Below are 18,106 nucleotides of genomic sequence, written 5' to 3'. Positions count from 1 at the left end.
AAACAATCAAGACTACGCCCACTTAAACCTACAATAAAAACAGTACTACGTATGTCTCCATTAAAGTACTGAAGTGCAAAGTTCCATCTATGGTATAAAAGGCAAACATTTTTTGACATTTATGCAAAAGCACCTGTGTATTTGCTTAGCCAGTGTCATCCTTTTGTTATGTTCATCCTTTTCTTCTGTTCTGTCCATCATCCATTCATTTGCTCTGTGATGCTTTAATCCTCCTGCTCTTTTAATGCATCATTTATTCCATTTCTATCATTTTGTCTTTCTACCTGCTTTGTGTTTTGCTTGACTGGTCAAGGTTAACTGAATGACAAGGTATAATAATGTAGGACAACAACCACAAGAATGATCCAAACAACAGAGCATGACAAAAGAGGTTAAGCAATAAAAGCACAAACAACAACAGCCAACAGCGGTCAGCAGAGACCATTAAAATACTGCATGGTAAAATATGACATCTTACCAAGTGAAAATATCTTAAATGCAGTCACAATTATAGTCTAGAAATACGTTTCATAATCTTATCCTTGGTTGCTTATAATCACCTAATAGGAAATGCGAGATCATTTTAACTATATTCAGATATTTTCACTTGCTGTCATTTTTTTTTTGCAGTACTGTACAAAACAATCAATAACCAATAGAATTCCTTGCTGGTTGTTGTGTTGTTTAGCCACTCCAAATAATAAATTTATCAAATATGTAGAAAAATGCTCTTAGTAATTACTTGAAATGAGATTCTACAATTCTATCCACCTACTAAAGTTTGCATTGAGAGAAACAATTCTGTTTGGACTCTGATACTATTGCGACCCTGGATCCTGTTTTGCCTATATTTCAGTGAAGCTCAGAGACCCTGTGCCCAAAGATGAACCCCTCATCCTGACTCAAAGACCCAATTTCACCCAAAGCGCCATGACTCTTCTCTCTAGAGCACCTTAGAGGGCATAAAAAGTACAAAAGGACAGACTCTGTCAGGGTACAGTGCAGTGATGCATATTATTACAATTTCTTTAGGTCTTACAATCATTTTTCTACCAGGTTTATGAATCCTATTTTCACTTGACAGATCACAATAATGTAACACATTTCTACTCAATCAGCATCATGTCTTGGCGTTATTAGGCATGCATTATTTAGCTCTTGTTGTCATCAATATTTCATTACACTGTAAAGGCTTTGGTTTGTGAAATGTCCTCAGAAACATAATCAACTATTGCAGTGTAATGAAAAAGATTTAAAAAGAAAGAAAGAAAGAAAGAAAGAAAGAAAGAAAGAAAGAAAGAAAGAAAGAAAGAAAGAAAGAAAGAAAAAGCAGTGCCTCATTCCCAGTCCCCTGACAGCTGTCATTATTTTCACTTTTTCAATAGTGAAAGCAGCTCAGCACGAAAACACCCTACCTCAATTCCCTTTCATAGACAACCACATTTAAATGAAACCACTGCCAGAAACAAATGCAGTTTTCACATCTGTACTCATGCAGGCATGATATTAACATCAACACATACAGTATCAGTCAAAAGTTTGGACACCCCTACTCATTCACTGACAGGTTTTTCTGTATTTTGTATTTTCTACATTGTAGAACAATATTGAAGACATCAAAACTATGAAATAACATATAGAACATATATGGAATTATGTGGCAAACAAAAAAAAAGTGTTTCATATTTTAGATCCTTCAAAGTAGCCACTGTTTACCTTGATGACGCTTTGCACACTATTGGCATTATCTTAACCAGCTTCATGAGGTCGTCACCTGGAATGCTTTTCAGTTAACAGCTGTCCCTCATCAAAAGTTAATTAGTGCAATTTCTTGCCTTCTTAATGCATTTGAGATCAAATAGTAAATAGTAAATAATAAAATGACAGTAAATAGCCCTATTCCACAACTGTAGTAATCCATATTATGTCAAGAACTGCTCAACTAAGTACAACCCCAATTCCAAAAAAGTTGGGACAAAGTACAAATTGTAAATAAAAATGGAATGCAATGATGTGGAAGTTTCAAAATTCCATATTTTATTCAGAATAGAACATAGATGACATATCAAATGTTTAAACTGAGAAAATGCATCATTTAAAGAGAAAAAATAGGTGATTTTAAATTTCATGACAACAACACATCTCAAAAAAGTTGGGACAAGGCCATGTTTACCACTGTGAGACATCCCCTTTTCTCTTTACAACAGTCTGTAAACGTCTGGGGACTGAGGAGACAAGTTGCTCAAGTTTAGGGATAGGAATGTTAACCCATTCTTGTCTAATGTAGGATTATAGTTGCTCAACTGTCTTAGGTCTTTTTTGTCGTATCTTCCGTTTTATGATGCACCAAATGTTTTCTATGGGTGAAAGATCTGGACTGCAGGCTGGCCAGTTCAGTACCCGGACCCTTCTTCTACGCAGCCATGATGCTGTAATTGATGCAGTATGTGGTTTGGCATTGTCATGTTGGAAAATGCAAGGTCTTCCCTGAAAGAGATGTCGTCTGGATGGGAGCATATGTTGCTCTAGAACCTGGATATACCTTTCAGCATTGATGGTGTCTTTCCAGATGTGTAAGCTGCCCATGCCACATGCACTAATGCAACCCCATACCATCAGAGATGCAGGCTTCTGAACTGAGCGCTGATAACAACTTGGGTCGTCCTTCTCTTTAGTCCGAATGATACGGCGTCCTTGATTTCCATAAAGAACTTCAAATTTTGATTCGTCTGACCACAGAACAGTTTTCCCCTTTGCCACAGTCCATTTTAAATGAGCCTTGGCCCAGAGAAGACGTCTGCGCTTCTGGATCATGTTTAGATACGGCTTCTTCTTTGAACTATAGAGTTTTAGCTGGCAACGGCGGATGGCACGGTGAATTGTGTTCACAGATAATGTTCTCTGGAAATATTCCTGAGCCCATTTTGTGATTTCCAATACAGAAGCATGCCTGTATGTGATGCAGTGCCGTCTAAGGGCCCGAAGATCACGGGCACCCAGTATGGTTTTCCAGCCTTGACCCTTACGCACAGAGATTCTTCCAGATTCTCTGAATCTTTTGATGATATTATGCACTGTAGATGATGATATGTTCAAACTCTTTGCAATTTTACACTGTTGAACTCCTTTCTGATATTGCTCCACTATTTGTCAGCGCAGAATTAGGGGGATTGGTGATCCTCTTCCCATCTTTACTCCTGAGAGCCGCTGCCACTCCAAGATGCTCTTTTTATACCCAGTCATGTTAATGACCTATTGGCAATTGACCTAATGAGTTGCAATTTGGTCCTCCAGCTGTTCCTTTTTTGTACCTTTAACTTTTCCAGCCTCTTATTGCCCCTGTCCCAACTTTTTTGAGATGTGTTGCTGTCATGAAATTTCAAATGAGCCAATATTTGGCATGAAATTTCAAAATGTCTCACTTTCGACATTTGATATGTTGTCTATGTTCTATTGTGAATACAATATCAGTTTTTGAGATTTGTAAATTATTGCATTCTGTTTTTATTTACAATTTGTACTTTGTCCCAACTTTTTTGGAATCGGGGTTGTAAAGAGAAATGACATCCATCATTACTTTAGGACACAAAGTGTCTTTTAATTAATAAAAAAATTTGAATGAGTAGGTGTCCAAACTTTTGGCTGATACAGTAGGTCAAGCAAATTGTCCAAATTGTACAGTATATGTGAAAAACAAACAAACAAACAAACAAACAAACAAACCTTGAGGACCATGAGGACTCATATATGTAGTAATTATAAAAGCAGAATCACAGATTCAAGTGTCATAATGGCTACATGACATTTTATTACAATATTTCATGCTACAAATATTCAGCTTTGCTACATTTATTGTTAACCACCCTTACAAAGTATAAATAATAATAATAATAATAATAATAATAATAATAATAATAATAATCCCTGAGGAAAATGCAATTAAACAATGCTTACCTTTTAAATAATCCAATTTCGAGACCCAATCAAAATAAAAATGTTTCCTTCCTAAAAGTCTACATTTCAGATGCTAAATGTCTGAGGCACTAAAGACAGATGAGCATCCCTGGCCTGATTTATCAAGTATCTTCAGTTTTAAACAGGCTTGCAGTACTCAAGTCCGACTCGTGCCCTAATTTTAAGGACTCATGACTTGACTTGGACTTGAGCACTGATGACTCGGACTTGGACTCAGACTCGTGCATTAACTGTATTCGGACTTGTAAATTAGAGATGAGGACTCAGATTTTTTCTTTATTTTTTGTAACATGCCATAATAATTTGGCATAAGATATTTATATCTACAGACATTTTTATGCTAATTTTGTGCAAGAGAATACACATTCACCTGTTCATATGTCATGTTCAGGAACAAATTAATGTTAATGGTGCTAAAATGCCTGGAGAGAAGCCCCTAGGATTGTCCACTTTGCTTATACAGACTTCTCGTGCAGTGGGAAAAAAACACACTGCTATGTGTTCCATATGTAGAAGAACTATTGAGGAGACGACGGGAACAACCTCGAACCTCAATCATGATTTGGTAAGACTTCCAGAGAAGGAAGTGACACACTGTGTTCATTGCTCTGTTGATAGCGGGGCTTGCTGAGCGATGAACTAGCTAGTGTTAACCCTCATCTCATCTCACCTCATCTCATTATCTCTAGCCGTTTTATCCTTCTACAGGGTCGCAGGCAAGCTGGAGCCTATCCCAGCTGACTACGGGCGAAAGGCAGGGTACACCCTGGACAAGTCGCCAGGTCATCACAGGGCTGACACACAGACACAGACAACCATTCACACTCACATTCACACCTACGCTCAATTTAGAGTCACCAGTTAACCTAACCTGCATGTCTTTGGACTGTGGGGAAAACCGGAGCACCCGGAGGAAACCCATGCAGACACGGGGAGAACATGCAAACTCCGCACAGAAAGGCCCTCACCGGCCATGGGGCTCGAACCCGGACCTTCTTGCTTTGAGGCAACAGCGCTAACCACTTCACCACCGTGCCGCCCAGTGTTAACCCTCTCTCATGTTATTTGCCCTGTTGAAAGTGGGCGGGGCTTGCTGAGCAATGAACAAGCTTTTTATCTGTAGCCTGTTAACTAAAGTGGGGCAGTCAAGCAGTAACGTTAGTCCAACACAGTAGCAGAGATGCTTTCACATAAAGGCAGCAACAGCCACCGTCAAATGGTGCAGTTGGAGTCTTGTTCTCAGACTCAACTTGAAAGTTTCTTTAATGACTTGGACTTGACTCAGACTTGAACACTGGGGACTCAAGACTGGACTTGGACTCGAGGTTTAGTGACTCGACTACAACGTTGGTTTTAAATGCTTTAAAAGAAAGTGTGATAGTGAGCTAGCCAGATCTTTCACTGTTTTACAGCATGAACATGAGCTCTGTATTAAATGTAATGTCATGTTGACGTTCAGTAGTGATTGCCTATTGTGTTAAATATAAATCGGCCTAGAAGTGGTGCTACAGCCCACTGGTAACTCCCAGGATAATGTGTAAGGGGCATCTTTGCTAAATAGCCAACTACAGTATGTACCTAGAAACATGTATAAATTAACATGGCTTGTTTACTTCAGCATAATGCCCTAGTTGGTGAGAAGTAATTACTCACCATATGGCTTGTTATTTGCTCTTGCTTGATGTATTTTTTTAATCACTACTGTTCTTTTTACTTCACTAACTATTTAGCACTGTAGCAGCACTTGTACTCAAATCAGGGTTTTGTCATTTTTTGACCACTGCCTGCATGTGGGGCTTGAAATTGAACTCATATGAGAAACTACAAGCTTTTTCCCACCAAAAATACAGAGAGATGTGAAAATTTGGAATGGCTTCTTACACAGGTTGAATCAAAAAAAGCTTGTCTTTGGCCAGTCTGGCTGCCATTTTGTTTTCTCAGCTTCCATCTCTCTTGTAGCCGTTCTAATAGCATTTCTGTCCCCTGAAAGGGGGATAAACTTATCACATTCGACCTTGAATTTTACAGTTAAGGAACTAGACCTGTTCTATATCTGTTCTATTATCTTTGAAATCTGGTCATTGTGCTATCAGGATTCTGGTTATGCAAGATACAGGGCTGCCTTAGTTTTTCATCTATCGCCATTCATTAATCTTTCAGTGATGTATCCACATTCTTAAATGTATTTATACTTTAGCAACTGCCAGAGGGTGTATTCAGCAAGAAAAACCTGACGGTATGCCTGTGTCCTTGATGTAAAAAGTAGTGGCTCAATGGTTAAGGCTCTGGGTTACTGATCAGAAGGTTGAAGGTTCAAGCTCTATAGCACTGCTGGTGTTCCACTGTTAGGTGCACATATATTTGGGTATGTGAGGTGCCTAACCAACCCACAAACTCTGAAATAAGACACCTAGTTAGTTTCTTTTGCTCTGCCAATTTCAGAAAACATGAGCTTCAACAGCCGTTCAGATTTGTCTCCCCTGTCTATCTCACAAGTGGAGTTCATTAGAATTATCCCACCCCTCATTTGAGTATCTCCACTCATGGCTTAAGAACTTTGTGAATGAATATTTATGAGGGAAGTGCTACCTGATTGGCTGGTGGAGGGGGTGGGGGTGGGGTGCGCTATGGCTCATTATCATTTAAAGGAACAGGCACACAAAACAGGGCCGTTTAGACAGGGTGAGAAGGGAGCTGTGTTGCTTTATTCTTGTGGTATTTTGACCAAAGCATGTCACAGACATTTCGTTAAGACCTTAGGGAACTGTCACCAACTATGTCACCTTTAAAGTACAAAGTTAACTTGAAATGCCAGTGAAATATACTGTAAGTAATGCAACATAGCCTTTTAATGAGTGAATGTGTTTATCTATCACGTACTGTATCAGCAGAAACCCAAATCACCAGGAAAAAACATTTTGAAATAAAAATAAAACCCCACAAACTTTGAAAAAAAAATCTCAGGTAGGCATTACTATTCAGTCCCTATAGTGCAATGGTGTGAGCTTATATTACTGACATTGCTCTGCTACTAAGATAAATGCTATTTATTTTTACTGCTCAGTATAATTAAACTAGCTCACTGTGCTAGACAATGCATTCAGTATTTGTGTGTAGACACAATAGGAAACCTTGGAATGATAAGGTTAGGAGGGTATTTATGGCTGGAGCAGTTTCCCCGTGCCCACTGCTGAAGGCTGGTGATATAATGAGAATCTTTATGCCTTTGCAGTTGATCTAGCACGAGTCCGTTTCACAGGCCCATCTGTGATCCTTCTGCAGTCAAAGCACCAGATTCCACTGCAGCACTGAAACCCCTCCCAACATCCACCTGCAGTCGATCCCCACACTGAGCCACACTTACGATGTTTGTCCCTAATAGGATGGATTCATTACCAGCACACAATGAAACGCATGAACCCTTTCATTCCTCGCGTCCGTTGTAATCTCTGTCACGTGAGTCATACAATTTTCCTTCATCATAACACACAGCTTTTTTTCCTTCCAATTTCCAATATACAAATAGAAAAGTTCTAGCCATGTTGCAGCCACTGAAAAAAGTCCACTGCAGCAGATATAAGAAGAAAAAAGTTGACATGAAAAAATATATGTAAAAATGCTGCATACAAAAAGGCAAAATATGAAAAAATACAAACATGAAAAACAAAGGTGTGAAAAAAAATTACAAACATATGACCGTTTTTTGTAGTCTATAAAAACAGGACTGAAGGAGTTAAAAGTCACACTATTACTCTTATTCTTCATTCTTCCCTTATTTTTTCTTACTTCTTGAAGATGGAGTCAATTCCAGAAATATTGGCACACTTCATGAAAATTATCAAAAATCAACATGGTAAACTACCAGGAGTGATATTTTATGCTTTGTGTTACATACTTAATAGGCAAGCAATGATGTCTTGTATGACAATAAATTGCAACACAAATTTATGATGAATCAAATTGATGAAATAAATAAAATTAATCGTGACTATTATTAGGGTGCCTAATCTCTTAGTTTTTCCTAGCAGTAATTGCATTGTTTAGACAGTACAGTAATGTACAATAGCAGGAATGCATGTGACTTCACCATAGGTGAATGTAACACAGCTCTAATTTTGCAAAAACAAAACAACAACACATAAAACAGATCTAAAATGGGAAAGAGCTGTTGTGCGATTGACTACAAATAGATTTAACATGAAATCAGAGTTCTCTTTTTACAGGCTGGTGAAAGCTAAAGAAAAGAGAAGCAAATAAAGGCAGTACAAATGTTATAAAAGTTTATTAAGAAAATACTTATTTGTTATGAATGTTTTTCATTTTTAATAAAAGGAATATTTTAGCTAATAGGCTATTATATTTTACTCCAACCTTTACAAATGTGGGTAAATGATTATTGCTGGTTATTAAGAAAGTGAAAAAAAATTTTTGTTTAAATTGGACAAAAGGAATGTTTAAGTTCATAAAGAACAGGAAAATAAATCATGAATTTTTTGGGAATTAAATTTTCTTCATTTAATTGTTTTTCAAAATATCCTAGGAAAATCAAATCATGAAACCAATATTGTGACTTGAATTAAATTGTGAATTAGGTCAATTATTACATGTCTAATATTTAAACATTAAAAACCTTTTTAAGTATTGGCACCCACAACTAATATTTGTTGAAACTTCGTCCCATAATGTCTACACTTGTAGATGGAACTTGGACCGATCTTCTATGTAGAACATTTCAAGCTCATGCTATTCTTGGGTTTGCACAGGTGGACTGCCTTCTGTAATTCACACCACGGCTCAAATCTCGGGTTGTGACTGAGTTGGCTGTTGAAAAGCATTGATTTTGTGTTCCTGCAACATATTTGTATTGATTTGTCTGAACAGTCTAATGGTGTTCATGACCAAAACTGTTTTTGATCTCCTCTGACCACAACACATGGAGTTCTAATGGCGCTTGGTGCAACCTTTCCAAATCTGAGCAGTTTCTTTAATTGCTTAAGTTGAACATTTTTAAGTATTTCACCCAATGCTTATTTTCTGCAATAATTTTTGCCTATTCTCTTTAGGGTGCCAAAACTGATCGATTGTATTTTATGACAGGCAATTAGCTCTGCAAGGATGGACTAGAAGGGGCCAAATCTTCTTGTGAAATACACTAACCCAGTTTGAAAATGGAGCTTTCACATTATTTTAATGCACATGCTGTGGAAATAAACAAAGCAAATGGCAGAGGAGAGAATTCCTAATCCTTGAGCCTGATCCCACCTCCTGCATGTGCTACATCCTCATCATCAATCAATCAGCCTTAACTACATAATGAGCATATTATTATTATTATGATATTAATAATATATTATTATTATTATTATTAGCATAATATACTTCTCATTATCTCTATCCACTTTATCCTGTTCTACAGGGTTGCAGGCAAGCTGGAGCCTATACCAGCTGATTATGGGTGAGAGGCAGGGTACACCCTGGACAAGTCGCCAGGTCATCACAGGGCTGACACATAGACACAGACAACCATTCACACTCACATCTACGGTCAATTTAGAGTCTGCATGTCTTTGGAGTGTGGGGGAAACCGGAGCACCCGGAGGAAACCCACGCGGACACAGGGAGAACATGCAAACTCCACACAGAAAGGCCCTCGCCGGCCACGGGGCTCGAACCCAGGACCTTCTTGCTGTGAGGCGACAGCGCTAACCATTACACCACCGTGCCGCCCTATTATTATTATGCAATATTTCACATCACATTTGCATCTCAAAAACCAACCTGCGAGTATGATGATGAAGATCAGGGCCTGACTACACACACTGTATAAAGGTATAGTAAAGAAAGCTTTTAAGCTTTAAGCTGAATGCAGTAGGTCTTGACATCAGTGACTGATAAATATTTAAAGAGCAGCAGCAGCAGCCAAAAAAAAAGACAATAAAAAGCAATTAGTGAGCCAAATGCCAGAACACATGAAAAAATACCTTCATGTAGGTTCCCAGAATTATAATAAAAAAGATATAATATACTTGCATAAGCAAAAACATTACAAACACTTTCTACTTCAAGAAAACATCCCATTTTGGAACAAATGTAACAGGAACAATCTTTGCATTACCGCATCTGTGGTTTTTAATACTGTAGTTTAAATAACTTCACAGCTATTTAAATTGTCACATTCAAATCAATGCATAAAATATTCAGAAGGAATCATCTAGGATTGAAAATTTGATTCTATAGCAAAGAGTGAATAGGTTCCAAACTAATGAAAGCTATATAAAGAAAGAAAAATATATTATCATTTGTACTTACTCGATATCAATTTATACAAGTGAAATGTAAAGAAGTTAAGAGAATACTATAAATGGGTAAGACAGAATGTATGAAGCTAATGGACTCCTACTGTGCACATTGAGAAAGGGATTAGTTTGTAGCATTATAATCCCATATGCTCAGGCTTTAGATTGGCATGTGACCTGTGACAGAGCTCAGTCAAATGGATTTGCCCTTGCATACAAACACGAGCCTATAACCTGCAGGTGTGTGCTGCAAAACATCAATTCCTGTTATTTTTTTAAAATGTTCTTTATAAGAGTATCAGAAAGTTAGAATAGCATCAGATGACCCCCTCGTCCTGGTCCCACCCCAATACTCTGCACCCTCTGCATCCATTATTTATAAGAAGGGCAACTTGTCTACCCCACCCCCTCCCCCGGCAGGGTTCTTAAATTGATTTCTTATTTCCATCCATCCATCCATCCTCTCTAATCTGCTAGATATCTTTCAAACTGCCAAACTGCTTCCATAATGCATTAGACCATGTTTATGTATCATTTACTGCATGCTTTCATGAAAAAGCAGTGATAAGTCATAGCTCATTCAGTCCCGTACACACAACAAATGAGATTCCACTGACTTCCTATATAAATGTTTAACGAGTCATTGTAAACATGCCTTTTATTTCTCTGATGGTCTTTTAAAATCTCAACTTATAATCGTCCACACTTTTCACTTTGTGCTCTTTGTAAGCTAAACAATAATCTCAGCAGCATCACTGAAGATAGGGGGGGGGGGGGGGAAATGAACAGATGAGGAGACGATTATTCAGACCCCTCGGCTACTAAGTGAAGCCAAGGGGGTCTGCAGCAGGAGACAGGCATCCCTAATAAATAAGAGAATAGGGGAAGATACATATGGCATCAACACCCAGTGCATTGCAGCTGCTCCAACACAAGTACAGCAGTAGAGATCTACCATTTAAAAGATGGAACACATCATCAAGGAACAGATCTAAAAATAACATGAAGCACTTAACCCTTTCCAAAAAAAAAAACCCAAACTGTGGGGTGAACCCTTTCATCCACAATATTTGAGACTGTTTTTAGAAAGATGAAAAAAGACATAAATCACCTACAAATTACTTGAAAATATTATAATAATTTCACAGAACTCATTACCGGCACCACGGTGGTGTAGTGGTTAGCGCTGTCGCCTCACAGCAAGAAGGTCCGGGTTCGAGCCCCGTGGCCGGCGAGGGCCTTTCTGTGTGGAGTTTGCATGTTCTCCCCGTGTCCGTGTGGGTGTGCTCCGGTTTCCCCCACAGTCCAAAGACATGCAGGTTAGGTTAACTGGTGACTCTAAATTGACTGTAGGTGTGAATGGTTGTCTGTGTCTATGTGTCAGCCCTGTGATGACCTGGCAACTTGTCCAGGGTGTACCCCGCCTTTCGCCCGTAGTCAGCTGGGATAAGCTCCAGCTTGCTTGCGACCTAAACAGGATAAAGCGGCTAGAGATAATGAGATGAGAAATCATTACCTTGATTTCAACAAAATCCAAACTTAATTAAACTGTATTTTTATGCCGACAATTAACACCATGCCCTTTTTAAAACTAGTTGTTTTTTTTATGTAGAATATACTGTTTTGTTTTGTTTTTTAAACTCTGTCCTTTACAACAATCTAAAACTGTATAAAACGTGTTAATACTGTAATACTACTATATATTGTTCAACATTATTTTGGTCAGGCTTCAGTGTGAACAATTTTTGTTCAAACATTCAAAGAATATCCACACATCTACAGTACCAGTCAAATGTTTGGACACAGCTTCTAATTCAATGGTTTTTTCTTTATTTTGATTAATTAAAAGACACTTCATGTCTTAATGATGGATGTCGTTTCTCTTTACTTAGTTGAGCGGTTCTTGACATAATATGGATTACTATAGTTGTGGAATAGGGCTATTTACTGTATTTTTATTATTTACTATTTACTATTTGATCTCAAATGCACTAAGAAGGTAAGAAATTGCACTAATTAACTTTTGATGAGGCATAGCTGTTAATTGAAAAGCATTCCAGGTGACGACCTCATGAAGCTGGTTAAGATAATGCCAATAGTGTGCAAAGCGTCATCAAGGGAAACGCTGGCTACTCTGAAGCTATATATTATGTATTATTCTGACACATGGGCAATCGATTTAGTTTGTAATAGGGTTAAGTCAAAGAAAAATATCTGCTTCTTCACAGACTAATGAGAACTACATCATTCTCTCTGGCAAACCAATATCACAACAGGGTTAGCGCTAAAGCTGTTATGATGATACTATGTGATAATAAAATTGCAAAGTATGTAAAAGTACTGAAAGTAAGTTGAGATTTCTGAGTGAATCTGACAGTCATGCATTCCAGAAAAGACATAAACACGTAAACAGCATGACATCAAACATGCTGGGATTTTATTATTATTATGATTATTATTATAGTTGTTGTTAAGGATTAAGCCCCACCCCATTGACCCCACCCCCTATATAGGAGTATTGATATTTATCTTAATCCAAGAACACAATAAATGATCTACAGCGATGTTCAGAAAACGTATTGAACCAGCAGGCTGAATTTGTAGCTCAGTGGTTAAGATATCAGCCTTCTGATTGGAAGGTCACAAGTTCAAATCCTAGCTGCCAGTCCTCAAGCAAGGCCCTTAACCCCCAACTACTCAGTTGTATAAAGAAAACAACTTGCAGTCACTTCAGATAAAGGTTTGTGCTAAATACCATAAATGTAATGTTTTAACGAATGATGTGTTATCTTGTTGTATTGATCCACAAACTGTAAAGTCCTATAATATAAATAAGGATATGCCTTTGCAACATCATCCTACAAGAAAGGGCTATGTAATGACACAATGGAGCGACACATATAGTGCATAAAGATGATTATAAATGGATTTTTTGGTGTCATTGAATAGTCTTATACATGAATGTTTTACTGGGAAATATACCACTCATTGGTTAGCGCTGTCGCCTCACAGCAAGAAGGTCTGGGTTCGAGCCCCGTGGCCGGCGAGGGCCTTTCTGTGCGGAGTTTGCATGTTCTCCCCGTGTCCGTGTGGGTTTCCTCCGGGTGCTCCGGTTTCCCCCACAGTCCAAAGACATGCAGGTTAGGTTAACTGGTGACTCTAAATTGACTGTAGGTGTGAATGTGAGTGTGAATGGTTGTCTGTGTCTATGTGTCAGCCCTGTGATGACCTGGCGACTTGTCCAGGGTGTACCCCGCCTTTCGCCCGTAGTCAGCTGGGATAGGCTCCAGCTTGCCTGTGACCCTGTAGGACAGGATAAAGCGGCTAGAGATAATGAGATGAGATGAGATATACCACTCATATTTTTCATACAAACTACACCTGGGACATGGAGAACCAAAACCGTGACATAAATCTCTATATGTCACTTGTGAGGAAATCAGTGAATTGTTTTAATAAATTTGGGGACTTTTTGTTTGTGGATGTGTCTAGATAATGAAAAGAAAATCACACATTGGCTTGAAAATATGAAGTTTATTTTCTCATGTTGAAAAACTCGCATTTTTCATATGAAATACATCGCGGATCTGAGTGACATATTTCCTGATACTTCATTCCGATTACGTCACATCCAGTGTTTTCCCACTGACTAGATGCGTGCTGTCAAAATGGCGAACCGGTTCAAAATTAAAATTCTTTTGATTAACTTGAGTATTTTTTGTGGATGTGTCCATATAATATAAAAAACATAACAAGGTGACATGAAGATATGATGTTTATCTTCACGTGTTAAAAATATTTTCACTCATTTGCTTCGCTCACTCGTGAATATGTTCACAACTTGAAGATAAACTTCATACCTTCACGCAACCGTGTAATATCCTCTGTATATTGCATTGCATGGCTACATACTGATATGTTTGAATGCCTGCATATACATTAAATGTTAAATTTCAATTAAAATGTTAACATTTCTAACAGCCAGCTGATATAAAGGCTTACCAAACTGCCTTTCTCAGGGTTTTATACATGTATAAGGAAAACTCCCCAATATGTTGTTATGGGGCTAAATATAATTTTGTGAATTCATACTTTTGTGATGTCATATTCCCTCGACTCTGACAGTGCCATGATGAGCAAACTAAACAACGTAACCCCAAAACACAAGCCAAATATTCACTCGAATCGTTTACTACCTAGTCTATATAAATGCACTACATATAGCCAGAAATTCATGCCTTCCACATATTTACATGTTAATTATATAGTACAAAATATGGCTAGTGGAGCCTTATCAGAATTTAGGCTAAATGGCATAATTTTAAACTTTTACTCTATTTTTGTTTAAACATTATCACATTTTGCATGATAAAACTGGAATATTTGTCTGTGTAGCATATTAACCCTTTCAGACACAGTCCAATAGTTATAGACAGTCAATTTAAGGATGTTTTTAGGAGTTTCTTCTTCTTCTTTTTTTAATCATCTCCAAATCACTTGAGACCATTACTGCAGTTTACAATCAACAATTATGCTGATTTCTGTCCTGCTCTAGACTGTAAATTTTACATTTAAAACAGTAATAACAATAAAGTACTATACTCCAATTAATGCCTTAGATTTTTTTCTTTTTCTTTTTTTTCCCAGCTGGTCCCCCCCCCCCCCCCCCCCCCCCCCCGGAAATCAGGCACAATCCTAAACTGTGTAAATGTTATATACATGTCAACATGTATACATGGTATATATGTGGTATATGTATACATGGTACAAAGGTACATAGTGCCCTGTTTTTGGTCAATAATATTATTGTATCTATTACGGTGATGAACATTAAATATTTTAGGCCTTAAATTTTAACAGTAATGTTTTAATTATTAAACAATCCACACATAGTAGAGCCTATTCTTACACATGGACCATCCATTTGCATTTTAATGTAAGAGATATTTGGGGGGGGATCTGACAAAAAAGAATCTGGATATTTTGAAATAATTTATGCATGAAAGTTTTTTAAAAGGGCCATTAAAATGCAGTCGGAGTATCAGCACCCATCTATCAACAAATGGTTCCATCTTGATAACATGGCGTTTTGTTCATGAAAAGCAGAGACATGGGGTGAATATTGGTGCAGATTGGTGTACGTGGTCGGCGTCGTGAGTCACCATTTCAGGGAGAGAAGCAGAAACAGCAGCAGAAGCTGTTCTGCAGTCCAACAGCCGCATTAACCAGTCGTGCCCTGATCAAGCCCACCTGCCTCTGACAAAACCACAAACGCAACGACACAATGTAGGCCTACTCAACAGAAGCCTTTCCACAACGGGTATCTGGTTTAAAAAAACAAACAAACAAAAAAAACAAACAAAAACGAGAGAGAGAGAGAAGCTTTTATCAATTTGAGGTCAGTGAGAAGAGTTGCCGGGATTTTCCACCCTCTCTCCCAGAAAGCACGACATGATGATCTCTCTCTCTCTCTCTCTCTCTGTTCTGCGTCACGAGTGTGCAATGACTAATCAGTGGCAGTACGATACCGTAAACATAAAATGGATTAAGTAGCATATAAACAAAGAAAAAAAACAACTACAACATTACACGTAAACCCCCAAAAAGGTTAAATTGAAACACACAAAAATGGCACGTGGCAGAGACAGATCTGCATGCCACGAGCGTTCATGTTGATTATCAATGTGTTACCCAAAACCACGGAATAAATAAATAAATAATACTGCGTTAGAACGTGAACACCAGCGATCCCGCAGATGCGCCGTCAGTGCGGGTCTCTCCCCTCTCCGCCCCCGCACTCCAGGCCCCGCCCATCACCCACCGACCATCACTGACAAGACACGGGCTGTAATTAGTGCCCCCGTCACGTAAATACACACAGGATGTGGCCGTTTCTTTCCTTCATTCCTTCTTCATGTCTTTCTATTACGAAATAACAAAAGAAGACAACAAACGTGTCCAGCGCTCCAGTAACGTTTGATGCGTACACAACACCCCATCTCTCTCTCTCTCTCTCTCTCATGTTATGTCGCAGTTTATCACGCCATCTGACGCCAGTCCCTCCTTCTCTTCGTCGATCTGTTTCCGCGATCATAAAGGAGATATATATATATATATATATATATATATATATATATATATATATATATATATATATATATATATATATAGTATTTCTTTCGACGTCACGCCAGTTTGTCAGTTACATTCTTCTCCTTTCCTGAGATCCGATTTATTATTATTATTATTATTATTATTATTATTATTATTATTATTATTATTATTATTTGGCCAAAACCAAAGGCTCACATGCAGTGCGTAAAAAGCCCGCAGCAAGGCGTGTTTAAATACGACGTGTTTACTCGGGCGACCAGATAAAAACGACTATCAGTCTATCAGTTTACTGTCGTGTTCGGAAGAGGAAGAGAAAATAGCCTATGATTGATGGTCAAACCGTATTTGAATGGAAAAAAGCAAGATAATAATAATAATAATAATAATAATAATAATAATAATAATTTAAAACATCTTACCCTTGTAAGTACACTTAAGGTTTGCACGTTATAATATATAATCTACAATCTGTCATCTATAATCTAAATATTATTCATCGCCAGAAACGAGATGAAACAGAACGCTGTAGTTAGAACCTTGTCGCTGTCCAAGGTTCTGAAGCGAGGAATCCGCCCACATCGTGCGCACCGGCCCGCGGCATCCAGCACAGAAACCCCTCACAACGCCATCATAACGATCATCACATCATTTCATGATCATATCATAATCACAATCATATCCACCGTTCTATTCTAATCACAGCACGAACACTGACCACATACTCATTAACTCAGTCCTCTGAATGAAAACATCAATCTGCAATCTCTAGTTGGTTGAGTTTTTTATTCTATAGCATTCTTTGAAAAAAAAAACTTTTTTTTTAAACTTTGTATCACAGTCCTAAAAAGAATAACCCCTTACCTGAAGCCGATGGTGTGCGCTATTCAGTAGCTGACCGCTTTGAAGCCCTGTCCTGCTGCTGGCGCTGCGTGGCTTTACTGCAGCTTCTTCTTCAATGGATACGCGCTCTGCCCGCGCCAAACATGGCCGCCGCTTTGACGTCAGCGCCTTTTAATAGTAGTCTGGCGCGGGGTGGGGAGGAGGGGGAAGGGAGACGAGACCAGAACCAAAATCGGCGTTTGCACACGCTACAGGGACAACAAAACATGTGAATGAATGAGTGAATGAATGGATGGATGAATGAATGGATAAAAAATATTTTTTGAACTTTCAATCAATTTCAACCCAAAAGAACAAGAAAGCTTAGTGATGTAGTTAGAGATGGTGCAAGAGCTGTTTATATGCCATCATGTCATGCCACTATGGTGTAAGGCATTTAATCTAGATTTTTTTAAATTGGATTTTTGTTTGTTTGTTTGTTTGTTTGCAGGGAGATTGGCTCTTTTTTGATTGGGGGATAATGATAGATAATGATCTGCAATCTGGATAATCTGTTTTCATGTAATTCTTGCTTTGTTTTCTTTAATCTTGCAGCATTTTAAAATATGTCTGCTTTAAATAATTCTTCTACAGTCTTTCTTTATCTTGAGTTCTGTAGCAGTGTTTCTATTTTAACATGTTTAAAGCAGCAAATTAAAAAAAAAAATGAAACAGGGTACTGAGTGTTTCTCATATTTCCCAGAAATCTGTTAAAGCACAGCTTGTCCCTCAGTATTCCCTGTTTTGTATGCTCTAATGTAAGATGCAGGGTTTCAACTCGAAAAGGTCATGTTGATGTTTTACTTTGTTTTACTTTGGACAAAGCTAAACAAATGAGCCAC

The 18,106-nt window shown here is 38.1% G+C and overlaps 1 protein-coding gene across 1 annotated transcript in view; it reads right to left on the bottom strand.

Moving 5' to 3' along the window:
* snap25a (synaptosome associated protein 25a) overlaps window positions 1–17,338 on the bottom strand; it is a 33,915-nt gene extending 16,577 nt beyond the window's left edge. The window contains exon 1 of the mRNA XM_060916059.1: window positions 17,247–17,338. The gene's annotated coding sequence lies outside the window, so the exon portion shown is untranslated. The remainder of the gene's footprint in view (window positions 1–17,246) is intronic.
* Between the last annotated feature and the right edge of the window lie 768 nt (window positions 17,339–18,106).

This window comes from Neoarius graeffei, chromosome 3 (assembly GCF_027579695.1).
Source record: "Neoarius graeffei isolate fNeoGra1 chromosome 3, fNeoGra1.pri, whole genome shotgun sequence".
Lineage (NCBI taxonomy): Eukaryota > Metazoa > Chordata > Actinopteri > Siluriformes > Ariidae > Neoarius > Neoarius graeffei.
This window is presented reverse-complemented; position numbering and strand designations above follow the sequence as displayed.